Below are 21,998 nucleotides of genomic sequence, written 5' to 3'. Positions count from 1 at the left end.
TCAGTCTTGAAATATGCATAAGCATATTATGAAGATATATACATATATTATTTTTCAAATAATTTTCATACAAATGATATTACAATCTTGGCAACATGCTTTAAAAGAATTCCCAAACCTGACCAAATATTCTGAACCTCTTCTCATGTCATTTATCTATATAAGATTTCTAACACATACAGGCTATTCTACCGTATGGAACCACAGTAATTTATTGCACTGGTACCTACTTTTAGACATCGAGGTTAATTCCAGCTTTTCACAGTTGTGAACAAATAATGCTGGGATAAACATCCTTGAAAGTGAATTTCTGCCCTTAACCCTGGCATGTTTGAGGTGTTAGTCTTAAACCCATTTAAAGTATGGGGATTATCATCAGCAATAGCGCATTCACTGAGCATGTTGTAAGAAGGCCAGTGACCTAAACAAGTTTCTCTGTCTCCAGGTTTCTTGTTTTTGCTTTTGCTCAGGAGTGCTTTTGTCTACCCCTGGAATCTGGAAGGCTGGCTTTGTCATTCACTATCTAGCGTGCCCCGAGGTAAGTCACTATAGCTCTTGAGCCTCAGTTTTATCATCTGTAACCTGGGGATAATAATACCTAACTCACAGGTTTATTGCAAGGATTAAATGAGCTAGTACAAGCAAAGAGCACAATGCTTGGCACACAGAAACAGCTCAGTAGATGTTAGGTACTTGTTAGTCTAAATTTGGAGCAAATCAGGAATTTACATTACTCTTTTATGCACACAGAGAGGAATGTTTAACTAGCTTGTCTTAATAATAGTCTCTCTCCCTTTAAAAAAGCCTTTTTTTAAATGTGTATTTATTTTTGAGAGACAGAGACAGAGAGAGAGAGACAGAGTGCAAGCAGGAGAGGCGAAGAGACATGGAATCTGAAACGGGCTGTAGGCTTTAGGCTCTGACATAGGCCTTCAACTCACAAACTGCTATCCCATGACCTGAGCCGGAGTAGGATGCTCAACTGACTGAGCCACCCAGCCGCCCCCTTCCTCTCTTTTGTAATCATATTTTTTATGCTTTAAAAAAATCTCCATACCTGCAGCTACATCTCCATTATTATTCTTACTGTTTGTGTCTTTTCTTTTTGTTCCTGATAGTCTCACCAAAGTTTTTCCTACTTCCTTGACTCTTCAAAGAATCACCATTTGGTTGTTAAAAAATTCCCTATTGCATTAATATTTTATATTTATATTCGAGAAGTGTATTTGTTTTTTAAATGTTTTACTTTATTTAAGAATATTTTTAAAGTTTACTTTTGAGAGAGACAAGAGTGCGTGTGGTGGGGGAGGAATAGAGAGAGAGGGAGACACAGAATCCAAAGCAGGCTCCAGGCTCTGAGCTGTCAGCACAGAGTCCGATATGGAACCTGAACCCACAAACCGCGAGACGGTGACCTGAACTAAAGTTGGATGCTTAACTGACTGAGCCACCCAGGCGCTCCCTATTTTATTAATTCTAAAAGAGTGTGAGTGGGGGAGGGGCAGAGAGAGAAAGAAAGAGTGAATTCCAAGCTGGCTCTGCAGGACTTGATCTCATGAATCCTGAGATCATGACCTAAACCAAAATCAAGAGTCAGATGCTTAATTGATTGAGCCACCCAGGTGCCCCAGAAATGTATCTGAATTTGTTAATCATAATAGAATTTACATCTATTTGAAAAATAGAATTATGTGTAGGATTGGTTATATTTTGATCTATCATACTTGGTGCACATAGGGCCATGGACCCCTGAAAGGGATTTTGCACTAATCTTTATATCCTTCTGTTTTCTTTAGGTTTCTTTTCTTTTTCAAGTTTCCTGAGTTAAAATCTTGGTTTATTTGTTTTCACATTTTTGTATATTCTGTTAAATGCATTTAAAGCAATAAATTATCCTCCAAATACTGCTTTGGCCATATCCCACGATTGCTAAGCTGCATATATAACAAAGCAGCTTTATTCACCCAGTGGAAAGGTTGTATTAATAATTTCCTTCTAGGGGCACCTGACTCAGTCGGTTAATTATTTGATTCTTGATTTCAGTTCAGATCATGATCTTACAGTCATGAGATCAAGCCCTGCATGGAACCCTGAATCAGGCTCCGTGGAGCCTGCTTAGATTTTCTCTTCCCTTCTCAGTCTGCCCCTTCCCCCGCTTCAAAAATAAAAAAGTACAGTTCCTTATATTATCATTTACTGCAGTCATTTGACATTCATTGGTTACATACGAGGAGGTAGGCCTAGGAGAGTAAAAGTAATACTAAAGAGTCACTTTGGGGGCACCTGGGTGGCTCAGTCGGTTAAGCATCCGGCTTCGGCTCAGGTCATGATCTCATGGTTTGTGGGTTTGAGCCTCGCATCAGGCTCTGTGCTGACGGCTAGCTCAGAGCCTGGAGCCGGCTTCAGATTCGGTGTCTCCGTCTCTCTCTTACCCTCCCCTGCTCGCACTGCCTCTCTCTCTCTGTCTCTCAAAAATAAATAAAAAACATTAAAAAAAAAGAGTCACTTTGGTCAAGGAGCTTACATTTTCAGCTTATATACTGAAAACAAAAATCTGATGAATTCTGAGAGCTGTAGAGGTTTTCAACTACAATTTTTCTCACTTTCTTGCCTGCGATGTTAGCCTGTCTATCTATATTTAGCCTAGATTTGGAGAAGAGGGAATAAGTGGAAGAGGATAAAAATCCATGTTTAATGGTAGATTAATAAAATTAGCAATGGCCTGGTCCATATCTATTAACTGGGTTTATTACCTGAACTTTAATTCTAATGTCTGAGAGAGTTGATGATTAAAATTTTGGAAGACCCTACAAATAATCTGTTATTTAGGCCATGCGTTCTTAATCTGGGTATATGAAACTTGATGAAAAAGTAAATATATCCTATATACACATATGTGTATATATATACCCACACACACACTTATATTTTAGCATATATGTACAGTTGTATAGTTTTTTCACTAAAGCCTAACTGTAAAGTAGCATTTCTCCCATTATGAATGTAGTCAGCAAACCCCAGTAATATTAGCAACCTGTGACTTCACCCCAAGAGAAATCACACATATTTTCTACCACATTGAAGTTGTTGTAGATATCTATAATGTTGTTTAAATAATGTGCATCATTCTTTCAAAATTACTGTAGGTCTTGACCTTATTATTTAATGCATTAATAAGGACACAGATATATAACTGTTATCTATGGCTGTGCAGTAAATTACCCCCCAGATTAGTGGCTTACATAACAAATATTTATAACTTCACCGTCTCTGTGGGCCGGGAATCCAGCCTAGCTCAGCTGCATCAGTGGCTCACAGTCCTGTCCCAGGCTGCAGTCACGGTGTCAGCTAGGGCTGCGGTCATCTCAGGCCGTTGGCAAGATTTTTGTGGGCTGTTAGACTGAGTGCCTCAGTCCTTTGGTGGCTGCTGACTGAGACCTCTCTCAGTTCCCTGCCAAGTGAGTCTCTCCATAAGGTAGGTTGCAGCGTGGCAAACTGAGCTCCACCAGAGTGAGCAAGGGAGAGAAGAGGGGATAGCAAGATGGAAGCCAGATTCTTTTTGTAACTTTATCATGAGAAGTGACATTGCATCAGTTCTGATGTATTTTCTTTTACAGAACCAAGTCACCAGGTCCACATTCAAGAAGGAGGGGTTGTATAAGACAAGAATACCGGAAATGAGGATTATTGGGAGTCATCTTGGAAGCTGCCTACCACATAACTGTATCACAAATTCACTTCGTAGTATTTTGATAACTGTATGTTAATAAAATCAATTTCCTTTGTAGCCCTAGGTAGTTTATTTTATGCATTTAAGGGCAATATTCTGAAAAAGGTCCTTAGATTTCACCAAGCTTCCAGAAGGGTGCATGGCTTTAATTTATTTTAGTTCAGGCACCTTCAACAACTTTCTGCAGGAATTTGTTTAGAATAGCATCAGTTTAAAAATTGGAGGTTAAAGCTTTAGTATCCATATTATCCTCTTCTGATACCCTAGACTAGTCCATTTTACACTAGTGGTATGAAAAAAATGGCATATTTGAAAGTATAAATTTGCTATAGAACATTTCACAAACTGTTCTCCGTTCTACTCATTTGAATTAATATATGTATGAGTGTGGTAGAGGGAGAGAGGTGTATAGGCTTCTGTCAAGTGTGTTTGATCACAATTGAAATGTCCTTATCCTTGTGCATGGCAATTGTCATTTGAACCTCAAAAGGACCATATGATAGAGGTGGAAATGATTTCCTCAAGAATATGGTAATTACCAAAGCAGTGCTTTTTCTGTTACCAAGCAATGTCTGAGAAAAGCACAGAGTGTAAGAAAGTGATGTCGTGAGGCTTCCCTAAGTCTTTTGCATCTATCACTTGCTCTTGATGAAATCAAAGATAATTTTCTGCCAGCACAGTAGCAGCTTCATATATTGCCTTAGTAGTCTCTAAAAGCCAAGGGTATTTGATAATGTCTCCATATACAGATCAAAGATAACTTTGCCAACAGTAATTGGGAACGATTCTCTTATTTGGCTTGCCCGCAACTTTTCTCCCCAAAGACAAATACAGCATCTTCACAAAGCCACCTCTTTTGAGTCATGCTGCAGGGGTTTTCCTCTTGGTTCTCAAATCCTACATAAAGCAGCCCAGTACTGTCAGTTACTTTAGATTTTCCAAGGTAACCTGAGCAAGTTTTTCGTGTATGCCTCCCAGTTTTTTGTGGCTTTTCTAAATTTGAATCCCTTTCAAGTCTTTGCAGTGGAGTCATGGTGAGATGGAAAAGGGTCAAGGAACCAGGGTGGCTTCTAGATCCCACAACTAGTGACTATGCAACTTGGTCAGCCAATCCATCTTTGTCGATTATCAACTTTTCCTAATCTACAAATTGGGTCGATTTGTGGGGATTATCTCTAAACTGCTTTCCATTTCTAACATTCTTTGCATTACACTGGTAAGTACTGAGTAAAAACTCTGTCATTTAGGACACGTGACTAACGTGGCAACAAACTGAGTACTCTCATAAAAGGCCTGAACCAGCTTTGGTAACAGAAGAGGGAAGTAAGGTGAGGTTGATGAGTCCAGCCAACTCCATCAGGGCCATCAGGAATTCACGAGGCGTAAGTGGGTGGGGCAGAGGAGCCGGCGTTGACGACAGAAGGCTACTTCCGGCTATGGCGCGTATGACGTCAGGGCCCAGTCGGACCGGCCCAGCCACCGAGAAGCCGAGGAGGGAGGGCTCGCGAGAGTTCAGGAAGGCCGCCCCGAGATTCCGGCGCGGCCGCGGGTTCCACCTCCCGGGGGCGGGGCGAGGGCGGAGCGGGCCAAAGGGAGCGGACGGGCCCCGGGCCGGCTGCGGTCCGTGCGGAGGCTGAGCCGGCCGCGGGCGCGACCGGAGGCAGGTGAGTACGCGGATGCGGCGCGCAGCGGCCGAGGCTGGGGGCCCGCTCGCCGCGCCGGCCCCAACTCTGCGAGTAGGGGCAGGAGGAGATCTTATGTGTCTTTGGGTGTCCAGGGACAGCCGGGCTAATGTCGGGGCTGGCAGTGTCTCCAGTGAAGCTCCAGCGACGGCCTTGGCCCTCCTGTTCCCCGAGGTGATACTAACTCCGTGTGTCCGGAGGGGTAGCCTCGAGCCCGAGGAGGAATCTTTGTGCTTCTCTGCTCTTCTGCCCTTCACTGCTCGGCCCCCGAGCTCCCTGATCCCAGTCCCTGCCTGGGCTTCATAAACAATAACAAATGTCGCGGAACCTTTCTTGGTACCCCCTGCTCGTCCGTCCCGTGCCCTCCAGCCGGTGTCACCGAGAAGAGGGATTCTAGGCATGGCTCAAATTGTGGGCGCAGCTTGTGTACCATTCCTAAAAACTGATGCGTCAGATTGCTAAACATTTTTCTGATCGACACGGTAAAGCCGCCCAGCTCCCAGCAGCGCGGAGTGTTCAACACCGGTCTCAAGATCTGCCCCTATCCCTGGCACCGTAGACCCTTCTTTTCAACATCATTTTCTCCCACTCCCTTTCCCCCTCTTTACCGTCGGGGACAAACGAGTGGTTGCTTGGTACGGGAATAGGAAAGGTTGTACTCGATTGAGTAGGAAACGTTTCATCTTTAAAAAGTTATCAGGTTGACAGCAAAAGAACAAACTTTATTTTCAGAACCGGTGGCCTCCCGTTTAGTGATGCTGGTTTGGTTTTGTGGCATCACTTTTTGGGTTGCAAGTTTGGAGGAAGGATATAAAAAGAAATGGGGGGAGCGGGGCGGGAGAAGCTGGAGGTGCTGGAAATGGTGGCTTGTCCAAAAACTGTGATGCTGTTCTCACATGGGAAAATGCAGAACCAACGCTCTTGTTTGTTTCACATAACTTGTGATAAGTTTTGATAGAAGCCAACTGCTCAGAAAAGGCCTGAGTATTAGCTTTCTTACTGCTAAAGTCTGAGGAAGCAACTATACCTGTTTTAATTTATGCCTCCTGGTTGTAAGGTGGGAGGGAGACCTTGCCTTTCAGGGGGTGGGGATGGGGTGGGGATTCAACTTGTAAGGTCTCCCTACTTTAAGGCAGGATCTATTCTTGTTTAAGTCCAATTTTTCTTAGTGCAGATTTTTGTCTCAGTCACATATGTATATAACATACTGGGAACCTGTTTGTGTTTGATTGTTCTTGTATGCCCCGGGATATATAAAGTAAGTTTACTCTACCCAGTAGCTGAGAGGTATGATATGTGAAATAGTCACTATTGTGACTATTTTAGGAAGAGAAATTAGTCCAAAATATGATGTTAACTTGTGATCAAACGTGTTTATTCATTGCATAGGTTCATCAAAGCACTGTTATGGGAAAAATCTTGATCTCAAAAGTAAAAAGAAAAAAAATTTTGGTTTGATCTGGCTTAGCTTTGTATTTTCTCCTGGTTAAGATGGCAGATAATGTTTCCCGTTTGGCTGGGATGTGTTTAGGATGAGAGGTAAATTGGGTGTAGTTTCTATACTCCTTTGAAGGAGCTGACATTGAGGAATGAAAAAAAGTAGACTTAGAAAAGCCACCTTAAATGGGTACAATTCTTTTTTAGTCTTCTGTGTTTTAGTTTGTTTTAAAATGAGTCAAAGAATAAAGACTAGGAATATTTGTGCAAATGAATAGGTATCCTCCGTAGTTTTTATACGGAAAAATTTATTTCAAAAGTAGGACACTATAAAAACAAAGGAAAATATGTAGAAAATGGCAACGAAGCAATGAATTCAATTCAGGCATTTGTTTTCAGAAAAGTTCTGCTCTCTCAAAGTAAGGGCAATGTCATTGTGTAAGCGAAGTTGGATAATACTTTAGAAAGTGCTTTCCAGTGATCCGGAATAAGTTGGAGGCTTGTTTTGTGTGTTGGGTGGGGGGGGGGGGCACTGTTTAGGAGGAAAAAGAGGGCACATATCAAAGCCAGAAAGATTTTCATCTCAATGCAATGTTAAAATGATTTTATTTTACATAAATAGTGTAGGGTGAATCAAGTAAGCATATTGTCTTCTAGCATCTACAGGATTCCATTAAAATCAGCAGATGGGCAAGTTATCATTAGGTTAGACTTGACATATGCAGAAATTATGCTACTGTATTTTTATATTAAAAGTACCATGGACTTTTTTGAATGAAATAATGCAGGTAAGCTTTTAAGGCATAAGAAATTTCTAAAAAATATGTTAGTTTACAAAGATACTCTTAGTCAGCAATTTAAGTGTATTAAATGGGTCCTTCTTCCTTCCTTCCCTCTCCCCGCAAAATTTTATTTCAGTTTCAAGAGAATATCTGGGAAGATAAGACCAGTACATAAGTGCATTGGTTACATAAAGCTCCTGTCTCCAGGTAAAAGTTTGGTAATTGACAGGGTATGGTTGTTCAGAACCTTTAGAGAGAGGGAAAAGAAGGTCAGCAATGAACAATATTTGCTGTCTGGTGCACTCGGATGAGCAGTAGTCTCTATTTTTAAAGAGATGTAAGTAATCTAAAGGGAGGGAAATTTACCCAAATAACTGTAATACATGATGCATTTTGTGTTGAAGCCTGGAAGGGAGGGATTAAATTCGACTAGATCAATTAAGGGAGGTTTTGAGTAGGGAATGGCATTTGTGTAGATGATTCGGATGATTTAGTCATGATAATCATAATAAGTAAACACATTATATAATGCTGATTGCTGCTAACCCCTTAAATGTACTAATTTACCTGGGTTCAATCCCTGTAACAACCATATGGAGTAGGTATTTTTTATTTTTTCTGTTTCACAGACAGGGTAACTGAGTTACTGACCCCAGCTAACTAGATAATGATAGAACAAGTGTTCCAAGCCACAAATTCTGACTTATACCTGTTTCCCTGTGCTTAATCACTATCCTTATTTTCTCTTCCATTCTTGATGTTCTTTCTCAGGTCTGTTTCAAAAATTGATTTAGGAAAATACATTTCTCTGCCACATAAATTTAGGACTCAATTTTCTAGAAAGAGCTTCTAGAAAACTCAGGTAAATAAGTTATTTTTGGAATGTTAGGTAATCCATTTCAAAAAGTTACTGTTAGTGTGAGTGAGACTTTTGATACATTTGACTTACTGCATGCCCATACCCATAAAGATTTAGAAATGGGAAATTGTAACTATATTAACTCCTTTCCCTAATGGAATGTTTGAATCATTGTGTATTTTGGCTTATAATTTAAAAAATCACTTGGCACTGGGTATTTTTGGGTAGAACTGTGACGTTGTAGTTTAGTTAATGATTGATAGTCTCAGCCCCTTGAGTTTTTATTTCCACCAACAGCTCAATTTATTTTTTTATTTTTTTAATGTTTCGTTTATTTTTGAGAGAGAGAGACAGAGCATGAGTTGGAGAGGGATAGAGAGAAAGAGGGAGACACAGTGTGAATCTGAAGCAGGCTCCAGGCTCTGAGCCGTCAGCACAGAGCCTGACACAGGGCTCGAACTCATGAACCACAAAATCATGACCTGAGCTAAAGTCGGACACTCAACTGAGCCACTCAGGTGCCCCAACAGCTCAATTTCTTACGCCTGAATCAGGTTTTTTTGTTGTTGTTTTTTGTTTTGTTTTTAAGAGTTTACTTTTAGGTGATCTTTATCAAAATGCAGGGTTCAGACTCACAACCCTGAGATCAAGAGTTGTATACTACACTGATTGAGCAAGCCAGGTGCCCCATAAATCATGTTTTTTTGTTTGTTTTGTTTTTTAATGTTTTATTTTACTTTGGGGAGAGAGAGAGAGAGAGAGAGAGAGAGAGAGAGAGAGAGAGAGAGAGAGAGAGAGAACGCGCACGCGCGCAAGCAGGGGAAGGGCAGAGAGAGAGAGGGAGACACAGAATCTGAAGCAGGCTCCAGGCTCTGAGCCATCATCACAAAGCCTGATGTGGGGCTCGAACTCATGAACTGTGAGATCATGACCTGAGCTGAAGTTGGACGCTTAACCACTGGACCCACCCAGGCGCCCCAAATCACAGCTTTGACCAGAGTGTTGTATATGTATAAAATGAGAGATGTTCGATAACTGATACTTTATGTTAGGGCAACTTTGAAAGTTCTTTGGGATTGTGAAATAAAAGGTGCCATAGAAATGCACGGTGCCTAGTATAGGCCTATTCAAGAAATGCTTCTTGTTGAATGAATAGTCCAAATGGTTTTATTAATGAAGTGTCAAAAATAGCTCACATTTGTTATTGGTTATCTATGTATTGGGATCACAATAAACTCGATTTAAAAGTTAGGATAAAAAGTATATATCTTGGAAGTGGTAGGGTACTATCTACCGAAATACAGACACTTCAGCTCCTTGTCTGTACCCTCATTGACCAAACTCCTCCTAGACTTCCAGAGGCACATTCTCTGTGACTGAGTATAGAAAGTGTTCTCTCCTTGTTTGAATTGGGTAGATTGTAGAAAACCTCCACAGTAGGATAATTCACAGTTGAGGAGCTTAAAACCTAATAGGAGAAGTAACAGAACTAAAGCCAGGATTTAAAGCTCTTGTATTTATATTATTACAATTAGACAAAAATGGCAAAACAAATCTATATGTATGTGTGTGTACACTATATATACATATACGTATACATATATATGTACACAGCTTAAATTAATAGTGATGGCATATTATTTCCACTTATCACTATCTGACAAAATTTTTAGGACCTTCAGTCCATAATTTCATGCAGATACTTGTAAGACAACTATGCTTTGTTACCAAAAAAAAAAAAAAAAAAAAAAGAAAAAATAGTTACCAGTTTCTCTAAGTACAGGTTTGGCTTTGAAAGGTCATTCCTGGTAAAAAGGAGTGTGAGTTAGTCCGTCAAAGGGAAACGAGAGATACTGTCACCTCCTTGCTGGTAGAATGTTTCGCCCATCTTTCCCCCAATAGACTAGTTTTGTCTACATTGAAAATCCACTGAGACCGGCAGCCTCCCTCTTAGATGATCGGTACAGGCCTCAGGGAAGACCTTAGCAGTGACAGGTCATATAGTGAGCCGACCATTCACACTGATGTTGGTTAAATTGGAAAAGGCCTCGAACTTTGGCAGTTTTATGGTAGTACTTGTACTATGCTCAGCTTTTAAATTGCTACACAAACTCCTTGTCTTCTCTTGAATTAACACTAGACCAGTTGACAACCCGAAGTGATGTTGATTCTCTGGCTCCCTGTGCAGGGTTTCTTGTTTTCCTTGTCTTCTGCTAATTCTTATTGATTCCATAGACTTTTCATATATTACAGCCTGTAAGTCTGATCCCATTACACACGCAGCATCTGTTGTTTTCTTACCCTTTACAGTGATTTGCTCTCTGTTTATCTGCTTCCTAATTTTGGAACACTTTCACTGCTTTTGCAATTACTGAATATGATGGAGTTAAAAATATTTAACACCTAAAATCTACCACAAATACAACAGCTTCCCCAGAATAAAGAGCAAGATAATGGAAGCCTAAATGACTGTGCACAGTTGTTAATACTTTCTAATTTTGACCAGTAGAGTTGGTGTGCCTTTGCTCTGGAGCCTAGCTTTCATTCTGTCTAGGAAAGGTTAAAACAGTTGAGGGTTTGAGAGTAGGCTTCTGTACACATCAGTAAGTCCCCCCCCCTTTTTTTTTTTTTTTTTGGCGATGGGGTGGGGGCTGACCTCTCCCTCCATACAGTCCCTGCTATTCTGCTTTTATAACTTCAAGATTTTGGCTACAGTTCTCTAGACTCTTCAGCAGTCCTGGAGACACAGTATGTAACTTGTACATTTAAGATGAAAAATGCTTTGTGTAATCCATGTTTCTCAAACTTGGTCTCCCTGCGAGAATTTATAGATTGAACTTTCTGTATGTCACCTTCCCTTCTGACATATTCTTGGCTCTTTTCTCTTCCTGAATGTCACCAGTCAGTGTACAGGTCTAAAAATAATTTTATCCACAACAGTAATCACCGCTTATCACTTACTAGGTACAAGCAAAAAAGGGTTTTTAAAAAATATTATCTCATTTAAAACCCTGCAACAACCCTATGAGTTATTATTTTTCCTTACACATGAGGAAGCTGGAGTCTATGGAGGTGAAGTGACCAGGGTCATGTGGGTAGATAGTAAGTGATGGAGTTAGACATTGGTCCCTAAGTTCCAATTTACTTTCTCTTGTATTGCTTCATTTTATCTCAGAAATTTCTCTCTTGCCATTTAATTTACTTCCTTCTTCTAGTCCCACCTGAGTTTTCTTTCTTCCCTTCCCTTCTTTCCTTAATGTTTTTTTTTCCTTTTAATTTTTATTTTTGAGAGAGGGAGAGACAGCATGAGCAGGAGAGGGTGCGAGAGAGAGGTAGACACAGAATCCAAAGACAGGCTCCAGGCTCTGAGTTGTCAGCACAGAGCCTGATATGGGGCTCGAACCCACGAACTGTGAGATCATGACCTGAGCTGAAGTCAGACGCTCAACCGACTGAGCCACCCAGGTGCCCCTCCCTTCTTCCCTTAAGAAAGAAGAGTATACAGTATACCCTTTTGGGAAGAGTATACAGAAATACTTCAGCTCTACTCAGACTTCCTGTAGAGGGGGTCTTGCTCTTGGAGAGAGCTTATTGTAAGACTAATGCTTATTGCACCTCATATTTGTATTGTGTTTTAGAGTTTCTTAAAGCATTTCTCCCCTACATTTTATTAATCCTTCTGGCAAACTTTAACTCAGGCCTTTAGATTAAAAGGTGCTGTGGGCCGTTTCCTAAGGACTGTGCACAATTAGTTCAGGAGCTGCAGCCTTGCCCTCGGCAATTTTAATGCTGAAATAAATGATATAATCAAATGCTCTGACTTCAAGCAAATGAAGTGCAGATAACTATCATTAAAGCACGGCATTTTCTGAAAGGGTGTTGTAGTTTTGAGATTTGAGCATCCTTTTTTGGTCAAAACTGAGAAGGTGGGACTTTAGTTCTGCATTTTAAATGCTAAAAGTCCTCCATTCCTGTGATTCAGGTGAATGACAGTCAAGTTGCTGCCTGCCTCATCCTGCATACAACTGTTGCATTTAACTAAAATAATCCTGGTAAAGGAATGGGGGTAGAAAGAGGACGGACATAATTTCAAAAGTGAAATTGAAGAAATGGAGATCCTAGCCAGGGCTTGAGGAGGTATCTTATAGTGTTACTATTGTAGGAAGTTGTATATAAACCTTAAAGAATGAATAAGCTACATGTATTCAACTTATTTGAGAGTTCAGAGAGCTTTGATCCATTTTTGAGATTTTGTGCCAGTACCTTGTTTTGTTAAATTTAATTTTGACTAACCTGTGGATTTTTTTCCTTAGTGAAGAATTTGCCCATTGAGTTGGCCCCGGTATGGAAACACCGCACATGTTTGCCCTTCCTAGTTTTTTGTTTTGTCTTGTTTTTTTTGTATTTGTCAGCAGAGGCTGGTGGCCTGGTTTATAGCACTAGGGAATTGCCTTTTGTTATGTTTTTACAATAGAGATCCATTTCATTTGGACACATCTTTCAAATCTGGTTGATGACATTCTCCATATGTCCATTATTATCTAGCCAAACAGAATAGACTTATTCTATTTTTGTGGCTAGACTGGAAAAATTTCAGCCCTGAATTGCATATGTTTGACCCATGAATGTTCTTAATACTGGCAAATCCTAAAGGAATCACAGACTCATAATGTTTTAGTGAGGTTAATCATCATAATTCAACATTTATCAGCTATTTGCAGTGCCCTATATTAGGTACCATGGTAAAATAGAGATGAGTAAAATGTATTGCACTTCTACTTAGAAAGGTTCAATCCTGTAAGAGACATAATGTATGGATACAAATAACTGTAATTCAAGCAGAAAGTAATGAATGACAGGGCACTGTGGGAGCAGAAGGAGGGATTGCTTCTGGCTGGAGAGATTAGGAAGTCTTCCTGTATAAAGTGAAAAATGAATTGGCTATTTAAGAGTGAAGGACAGGCCAGGTAGAGGGATTAGCGTGAGTTGGATATATCTCTATAAGAGCTGATATATAAATTATATGTTAATTATTTACTTCTCTCTCCTATTAGATTTGAGCCCATGGAGCTTAGAGAACAGGTGTTTTTCAGCTTTTTATTCTCTGCATCATCAACTGCTCAACCTACATTTAATTAAAGCCAGACTTTAGTAACATTATAGTGGCAAGAGTGTATTTGGAATGGATTCAAGGGAAGAGGAACCAGAAATGAGGGACCAGTGAGGAGACTAACCAATTTTTATTTATTTAATTGTTTAAAAATTTGTGTGTCAATGAAAACAATGTCATGTTCCTTTCAGATGTACGACATAGTGATTCACTTCCCCTGTATGTTATGCTCGCCACCAGTGTAGCTGCCACCTGTCACCATACGGTGCGATGTGATTACAGTATCACCGTTCCCCGTGCTGTTTCAGCCTCATGACTTACTCATCCCGTAACCGGAAGCCTGGACGTTCTACTCCTCTTCACCCATTTTGCCCAACTCCCTTGCCCCTGTCTGGCAGCCATCAGTTTCTTCTCTGTATTTATAGGCTCGATTCTGCTTTTTGTTTATTCATTTGTTTTGTTTTTTAGATTCCACATATGAATGAAATTTTATACTATTTCTTTTCCTTAATCTGATTTATTTCATGTAGCATGGTGCCCTGTAGATACATCTATGTTACAAATGGCATGATCTCATCCTTTTTTATGGCCGAGTAATATTCCTTTGTATAAATATATGATATCTTCTTTATCCATTCATCTGTTGATGAATATATAGGTTGCTTCCGTATCTCGGCTATCATAAATAATACTGAAATAAATGTAAGCATGCATATATCTTTTTAAATCTCTGTTTTTGTTTGGAAGAGACTAAATAATCTAGGAGATAGATAGTAAAGTCCTTTTTTAAAAAAATTTATTTATTTATTTTGAGAGAGAGAGGGACAGCATTGGCAGGGGAGGGGCAGAGGGAGAGATAGAGAATCCCAAGCAGGCTCTGCCCTGTCAGCACAGAGCCTGACGCAGGGCTCAATCCCATGACCAGTGAGATCCTGACCTGAGCTTAAATCAAGAGTTGGACACTTAACCAACTGAGCCACCCAGGCACCCCAGAGATAGGCAATGAAATTCTAAAGTCGGTGGGATTGGAAAAGGTCTCGAGACCTGGGGAGTTCTTTAACACTGTGAGTTATCTGTGGGGTACATGTCATGTCATGTACCAGGAGATACAGTGATAGAAAGACACGGTGCCCCCTCAGACAGCAGGCAGGCAACTGGAGAGCCACACTCCCAGGTCTGCAAATAATTGCAGTAGCACCCAGCTGCTGTGATGAAGGAGCAGTGCGGGGAGCATCTGAAGAAAAGGAGCCCCTATTGGGGAGAATCAGAGCAGCCTTCCAGGGAGGTGGTAATGTGTGAGCTTAGACTTGAAGGCTGAGTAGGAGTTTTTCAGGCCAGCAAGCTGCAGGAGGACATGCTAGCACGGAGATCTAAGCAGCTGTTTAAAGGGCCAAAACCTGGGTTATTTTAGGGTTGGGACGTGAGGATGTATAGGGTAAATGGACTTGTCTTAATAAAAAGCTTTTTATTTGCCATGTTTTTAAAAAATACTTATTTTGCCCAGCTCTCACACTCAGCTTTTGTAAGGAAGGATTTCCGTTGCCTCTCAACGCCTAGGGGAAGCGAGTCTGCTGTGCTTCTCCCTCCCAGCCTGCAGGTGTACTGCCACTGATACATTGTCTCTCACTTTCATTTTGTGAAATTAAACAGAAGCAATTGGTAACAGCCAGAGAGATAAGGGGAGGAAACTATGCACCGAAGACCTTTTCTCTGATGAATGCCTAGAGCCACTGGGGGTGTCATATAAAGAGAACTGCAGCATCAAACTGTAGCTTCAAGAGCACTTGACTCGAGGGAGGAGATTGTGGTAGGAACCTAATTATTTACCTTTCCCATAAAGTTTTATGGAACCTGAAAAAATTTCCCAGAACTGTAATACCAGTGCTAAAGTCCTTTTGTTCTGGTTCTAGCCTTGATTTTTTTTCATCTTCTCTACTCTGACCCTTACTATATTTTAGTAACCTAGCATGACCCTAAATTACAAATGGTGTGAAACATGGAGTCTAGTTGGCCCCTCTCCCACCTTTTCTGGTCATTCAGAAACCTGCACCTGCAAATCACAATTCTAAACTGTGCAAACATAATCTATATCAGACAGCCAGAGCTAGGAAACACTCCAGGTTTTTTTTTTCCCCCCACATAAGTTTATTTCCCACAGCCATTTATTCTTTCTGTCTTGTGGATCGGACCACCAAAACAGAATATAGTTAAATTGTTTTAGAAGAACAAACAAAATGTTCATTAGAATTATATCCATTGTGGGGCACCTGGGTGGCTCAGTTGGTTGTGTGTCCATCTTCGGCTCAGGTCATGATCTCACGGTTTGTGAGTTCTAGCCCTGCTTAAGCTCTCTGCTATCAGCACACAGCCCACTTTGGATTCTCTGTCCCTCTCTCTCTCTGCCCCTCACCTGCTTGTGCTCACCTGCCTGTGCGCTCGCTCGCTCTCGCTCGCTCGCTCTCTCTCTCTCTCTCTCAAACTAAATAAATAAACTTAAAAAAAGGATTATATCCATTGTATTTCTAGGTCAGGGCTTAGCAGCTGTGTTAACTTTAATGCCATTAGTGGTAATTAAAGTTTATGGGCACTCCAAGAGGAAATGAAAGACAAGAACAGGAAAAGAAAAAGAAGGCTTGCAGAGCGTTAGGGAAGGCACAGGATTGGGAGTGGAGAAAAGGTGCCTGTTTCAAAAGGGTCAGTTACCTCTAACACCTGTTCCAGGTGCCACTGGTGGGATGGGTGCCATATTTTAAGATTAAGTTGAACTGCCAGTACCCTTGTCTGCTAAAACACTGGGTGTGTTGTTATGACAAAAGTGACAGTTTGTTTTAATCAAATATTTCTGGAGTTAATAAAAACAAAATTTGTGTATATACCTGTGCCTCCATCTTTAGAATTGAGTAGGAAGGGAAACAGAAACCAGCACATTTTAAATATTAGTGAAAGTTGCAGGTACATTTCTGAAATGTAGCAAAGCATTTAAGATTTAAACCCACAGTTTACAAATAGCCCCAGTCAGGCAGAGGTGGCAGGAAGGGGAGGGAAAAGTGAGGAGGAACGTGGGGTTGGTAAAACTTCATTTTCATGACAGGCCCCACAGAAGGGAAAATACAGTAAGAACCTATTTTCTAGAGCCTGTGGTCTCCTGTACAGGTAACCAAGTTCCCTTCACTTTCAGGAAACAAGAGGCTTTAATTCTTTAAAACATTTCCCCATCCTTGGCTAACAAAGCCAAAGAATAAAAATGGGCACAAGTTTAGTCTTTCTGTAATGGAGATAAAAAGTAATTTCTCGGATTGTGAGGAATCCTGGATGAAGTGAAAGTCCTTGCCTCATTTTCAGAGCTGAAAGCTGCTGTTTTGGTCATCTAGTTGGATTCTCTCCCGTGTGTTCTCTCTAATCTCTGGGAAGTGGATGGTTAGTCTTTGTCTACATATTTTAGCTTAGTCTTTGTCTACATATTGAACAGCTTACAGGACACCTACATTTCATTCCCTTCAGGGCTGCTGTCCTCCAGCCTTCTGTCCCCTGTCCTTTTCTCCTTCTTCCACATGCTGTGGGATCTGGATGGTCTCACATGCTCTGATGTCTTCAGTGACCACTCTATGATGATTGCTTCCAAATCAACATCTTGTTCAGACCTCTTCTGAGCTGGGGACTCCATTGTCCATCTCTCTCTAGAATATTCAGTAGTTAAGGTGTAGACTTTTCCAGCTCTATAAATCCCAATCGTGTGTGTGTGTGTGTGTGTGTGTCCAGAAATAATGAGGTTTAGGGAAATTTACTTACATCTAGCAAGTGACCAGGAGACTGACATAAACACAGGAATGCCAATTAATGAACCTACTAATATAACTGAGTAGAATGGCAACTTGCATCATTTGGTCAGCATACTGTCACCCCCCAGGACAGTCTTCATGGGAAGCATGAGAGCCTGATGGAGCCTCTTTTTTATAAGGATGCCCCTAAGTATGCCTTTGCCCAGCACTGCTCTGGATGTGGGCGCTTTGTTTCATCCTCTGATGGTGTTATGGGAAGGCAGGCAAAATCTTGCAGACTAAACTCCTGCTCTTTCTCCCCCAGATTAATGTAACAGTGCTGTGCTAACAAGTTTCTGTAGCCAGAAGTAAACAAAATTGACAAGGTTTCAGCTTTCCTAATTCACATTCTAATCCAACCTCCCAGAAACTATATACCCTGTTCGCTTTTGATTGGACTTGGGTATTTCTAAATATTTTCAGTTACACGTTTTCTTGGAATTACTTATGTAGATGGCTAATTTCTACCACTCTATTTGATTCATGCTAATATTATCTCAGAGGGGCGATTTAATTTTCAAATTCTATGGGCATTTTGCTTTGTCCCTTTGTACTGACTTTAAGGCATTGATGGCCAAGTGTTGAAAGCTTCTCCAGGTATGAGCTGACCAATGCAGGGTACAGTGTGGTGTTCACTTTCCTTGTTCCTGACCTTTTATGTCCATTAGCTCAGGCTAAGATTGAGACTGCATACATTTTGGGGGTGGCCATTCAAACTTTTTAATTGATGTCAAACTTTGTTCAACGCATTTTCCAGTTGTTCTTTATGCCTATAACAGTTTGTCACAATTTATGTTTAGCATCTGATTTTTTTAATCCAAATAATATTCTTTACCTTTTCCCCATTAAATTTCATTTGTTAATAATTTTCTCTTAAAAATGTTTTTGATTCTGCTGTCCCCCTTTTGATTATTGTCTCCAGATTCCAGTTTGGGATAAGGATTTTGAGAAGAATGCATTTGATAAAGATAGAACTCTCTCCAGTTCATTGATAATATAATTGCTTAAGCTCAGCGCATCTTGCAGAACATCTCTATGAGCACTCTGAGTTTTGTTGCTTTATCAGTTATAAACGTATCCAATACTCAGCCCATTTCTCTTCATCTTTCTCCCATCCTCCCCCTAAAAAGAATTGGAGAGTGGGGCTTGTTCAGTACTTTCTAAAGTCAGAGATGATTTGTCCTGTGGATTGCCAACAAAAGAAATAAAGTTACTTGGCAAGACTTGTTCCTCCTGATTCCATGCTGAGTTTTAGTGATCACCCATCTTTGTCTATCAGAAGCCATCGGTCTTATTATCTGTTCTAGAATTTTCCTCAGGCTGGATGTTAAGCACAACAGTTAGTGTTTTGTAACGTCCATGTTCTTTCGTAATGTTTATGTTCTTTCCTTATTTTGAAAGATTGGGAAGTTTGTCTCCTGTCTTTCATCACAGCTCTCTGATCCTCATTTGTTCATCAGAGTACTTAGAGCACTTGGCTGAATTGTCCATGGGCCCGTGATTCACAAACTGATCAGCTTGCCAACTCAGAAGATTTGCAGGGCATGTGGTGGCTCTCTGACAGCCTCTGTGTCCTGGGCTTTGGCTCCCTCCTTGGGCACCCACTTTTGGCCTTTGTTCCCACCCTCCGCTGTGAAGAGAGGCAGAGCCTGAGTGGGGGTGATGGGTGTGCACCTGACTGGGAGGGAGTTCTCTAGAACACAGGGGTTGTGCCTCCCCAGCTAGGCTAGCATAAAATAGAAATATGTAAACTGTAAAGTGCTGTGCAAGTATAATATAATATTTTTAAAATGCAAAAAAGAAGTGGGTTTTCTTTTCTTTTCCTATTGTATGTCAACTACACCATTTACCTTAACAAACTTACCCAGGCCTATTGGAAAATTTCCCTTCCAGGCGAAAATCAGAAGCCCCTTTTGTAGCCCTAAATGGTTTTCTTAAATTCATTCATTGTGGGCGCTTGACTTCCTGATACCATCTTGTGTTTCTTTCATAGGCATCCATGTTGTATATGCTTCCTCTTGGTGTCTTAGAAAACTAAGTTCAGCAGAGAGCTCTTTGTGCAACTAGTGTTCCCAAATCTGTTCTCTTTGTTCACATCCTTTGCAGTCTACAAGCCGGAGCTCTATTTTCTTCTGCCATGTCATTTCAAGTTTTACTTTTTCCTACACAACTGGATGAATAGGGGCAATACTGTTTGGTTATAACTTTCTCTTCCACGTATTCCTGACTCCTTCTCTTTCTTTAATTCGTTCTCTCACTCTTCTTTTGGGGATATTTCTAGTGATGGAGCTTTAGAAATTACCTACTCTAAAACCTAGGAGTTTAAACCTGGTATTTTATCACGTCCTGAATAGATCTAGAACATTTTTCTCATTCTTTTAAATTCATTTTGAATTTATAATTTACATTAAAGAGAGTTTAAAACAGATACTGTCTCTAGGGAAATAATCATGATTTCTGCTTCCTTTGTATTTTCCTCACGACACATAGTAAAGCACAGGTATTTCACACAGGCATTCAGTGTAACAGGACCTAGTAAGTGTGGACTCTTACAGGTATGATTTCAGGAGTAATCCAAAGTCCTTACCGTGTCTGCAAGTCCTCCATGTTGTGGCACCTCTTACCTCTCTGAACTCTTTTTCTTACTCCTCCTCCTCAGTCGCTCTATTCTTGCCTTGCTACTCTCCTTCCTGTTTCTTACAGATACACTCCTGCCTCGGGCTTTGTTTGCATTTACTGTTGCCTGTGTGGTACCCTCTTCCCCCAGGTTTTGAAATCACTTTTTCCCCACCTCATTCAAACTTCCTTCTCAACGGAACTTATCCTGATGACCTTAATTAAAATTTTAATCCCTCTCCCAGCTCCTGCACTTTCTATCCCCTCCCCAACTAGAATGTAAGCTCCTAAAGGCAAGGGTTTTAAGTCACCTGTGGCCCTCCTGCCAAGAACAGCACCTGGCCCTTAGTGGATGCTCAGTAAATATTACTCAAAGCTGGTTTAAATAGAATTGTGTTGTTGAGAACTTCCTGAAATATATCATGCATCTTCCCTGCTAGAGTCTCAGACAAGAGCTACTTTTCTCAGAACTTTCTATAATTTGCGTTCTCTGATGTCCCTCATTCCCATTCTCAGCCATCATAATAAACTTCAAAATTGCTCTCAGATTTCCCAATACTTCCATTTAATCATCTAATTACTTGCTGTGGTCACATTCATATCCAGAAGGTTTCTTTCTCCATTTGAGAGATGGAAGGCTTTGCAAGGCATGTATCGTATCATTACCATGATTTTTAGCTGTGGAAGAATTCTGGCAGATATCCCAAAAGTTGAAGTCCCATTACAGCTCAGTTTATTTTTGTCAGCTTTTCAGTCTCTAGAATATTCCAAATCAGCAATTCTTTATGTTCTACCTTTCCACCATCTTTGCTTTAGTCCAGTTCAGAGTTTTATCCCATCAAACTCAGTGATACTTAACCATATCATATATACTTATTTGTAAAATGTCAGTTCTCTTGGAGCACCTGGTTAATAAGTCGGTTAGGCATTCGACTTTTGCTCAGGTCATAATCTTGCGGTCCATAGGTTTGAGCCCCAGGTTGGGCTCTGTGCTGAGAGGCCTGGAGCCGGCTTCAGATTCTGTGTCTCCCTCTCTCTCTGCCCCTTCCCTCCTCATGCTCTGTCTCTATCTCAAAAATAAATAAACATTAAAAAATTTTTTAAATGTCAGTTATCTTTCTTTAATACCATATTCTGGATACATGTTTGCAGGGACCTAACAACACATGGTTGCTAATACGCTTCCTATTTGCTTTCTTGCAACAAGTGATTTGTTAGACTTTTCTCATTATTGTCATTTTTTCAGAGTGTGACCAGCTTCTTTCTTAGTTAGAGGGATATCAGAAGTTTTTCTACCTCTTCTTCAATGTTAAGCTTAAAGTTACTTGAGCAGTGACTCAAAATTACATAGTGACTTCTGGGAATATATCCAAAGGGGAGAACACACTAACTCAAAGTTATCTGCACCCCTGTGTTCATAGCAGCATTATTTACAGTAGGCAAGACAGGGTAACAACCGAAGCATCTACTGATGGATGAATGGATAAACACACACACACACACACACACACACACACACAGAGGAATATTCAGCCATTAAAAAAGTGAGGAAATCCTACCATTTACAACAGTACAGATGGACCTGAATGGCATTATGCTAAGTGAAATAAGTCAGATAAAGACAGACAAATATGACAAATATATATGATCTCACTTATATGTGGAATCTAAAAGGAAACAAAGCAAACTCCTAGAAAAAGCGGTCAGACCTGTAGTTACCAGAGTTGAGGGGAGGAGGGAGGACGGGAAAGGTGGTCAAAGGCACAAACTAAGTAAGTACTAGCGAGGGAATGTACACCATGATGGCCACAGCGAACCCTGCTGTTTGCTACACAGGAGCGTTGTTGGGAAGGTAAATCCTAAGAGTTCTCATGACAAGGAGAAAAACATTGTTTTCTTCTGGTTTCTCTTTTTATTGTATCCATGTGAGGTGATGGACGCTAACTAAACTTACAGCAGTGGTC

The 21,998-nt window shown here is 40.6% G+C and overlaps 1 protein-coding gene and 1 long non-coding RNA gene across 4 annotated transcripts in view; both read left to right on the top strand.

Annotated features, from left to right (window-relative positions):
• The window catches only part of LOC115305571, a 28,219-nt gene extending 24,445 nt beyond the window's left edge, over positions 1-3,774 (top strand). The window contains exons 4-5 of one of the 2 annotated variants that reach the window (XR_003914853.1): positions 471-538; positions 3,618-3,774. This is a non-coding gene — a long non-coding RNA (uncharacterized LOC115305571). Of the gene's footprint in view, positions 1-445; positions 539-3,617 lie in introns of both variants that reach the window. The other variant, XR_003914852.1, reaches the window with a different exon arrangement.
• Positions 3,775-5,290: 1,516 nt separating this feature from the next.
• The window catches only part of STK38L (serine/threonine kinase 38 like), an 84,040-nt gene continuing 67,332 nt past the window's right edge, over positions 5,291-21,998 (top strand). Inside the window, exon 1 of one of the 2 annotated variants that reach the window (XM_029955815.1) lies at positions 5,291-5,394. The gene's annotated coding sequence lies outside the window, so the exon portion shown is untranslated. The remainder of the gene's footprint in view (positions 5,395-21,998) is intronic. The other variant, XM_029955812.1, reaches the window with a different exon arrangement.

This window comes from Suricata suricatta, chromosome 10 (genome assembly GCF_006229205.1).
Source record: "Suricata suricatta isolate VVHF042 chromosome 10, meerkat_22Aug2017_6uvM2_HiC, whole genome shotgun sequence".
Lineage (NCBI taxonomy): Eukaryota > Metazoa > Chordata > Mammalia > Carnivora > Herpestidae > Suricata > Suricata suricatta.
Note: the sequence above shows the minus strand (reverse complement) of the source record. Positions and strands in the feature narration are given on the sequence as shown.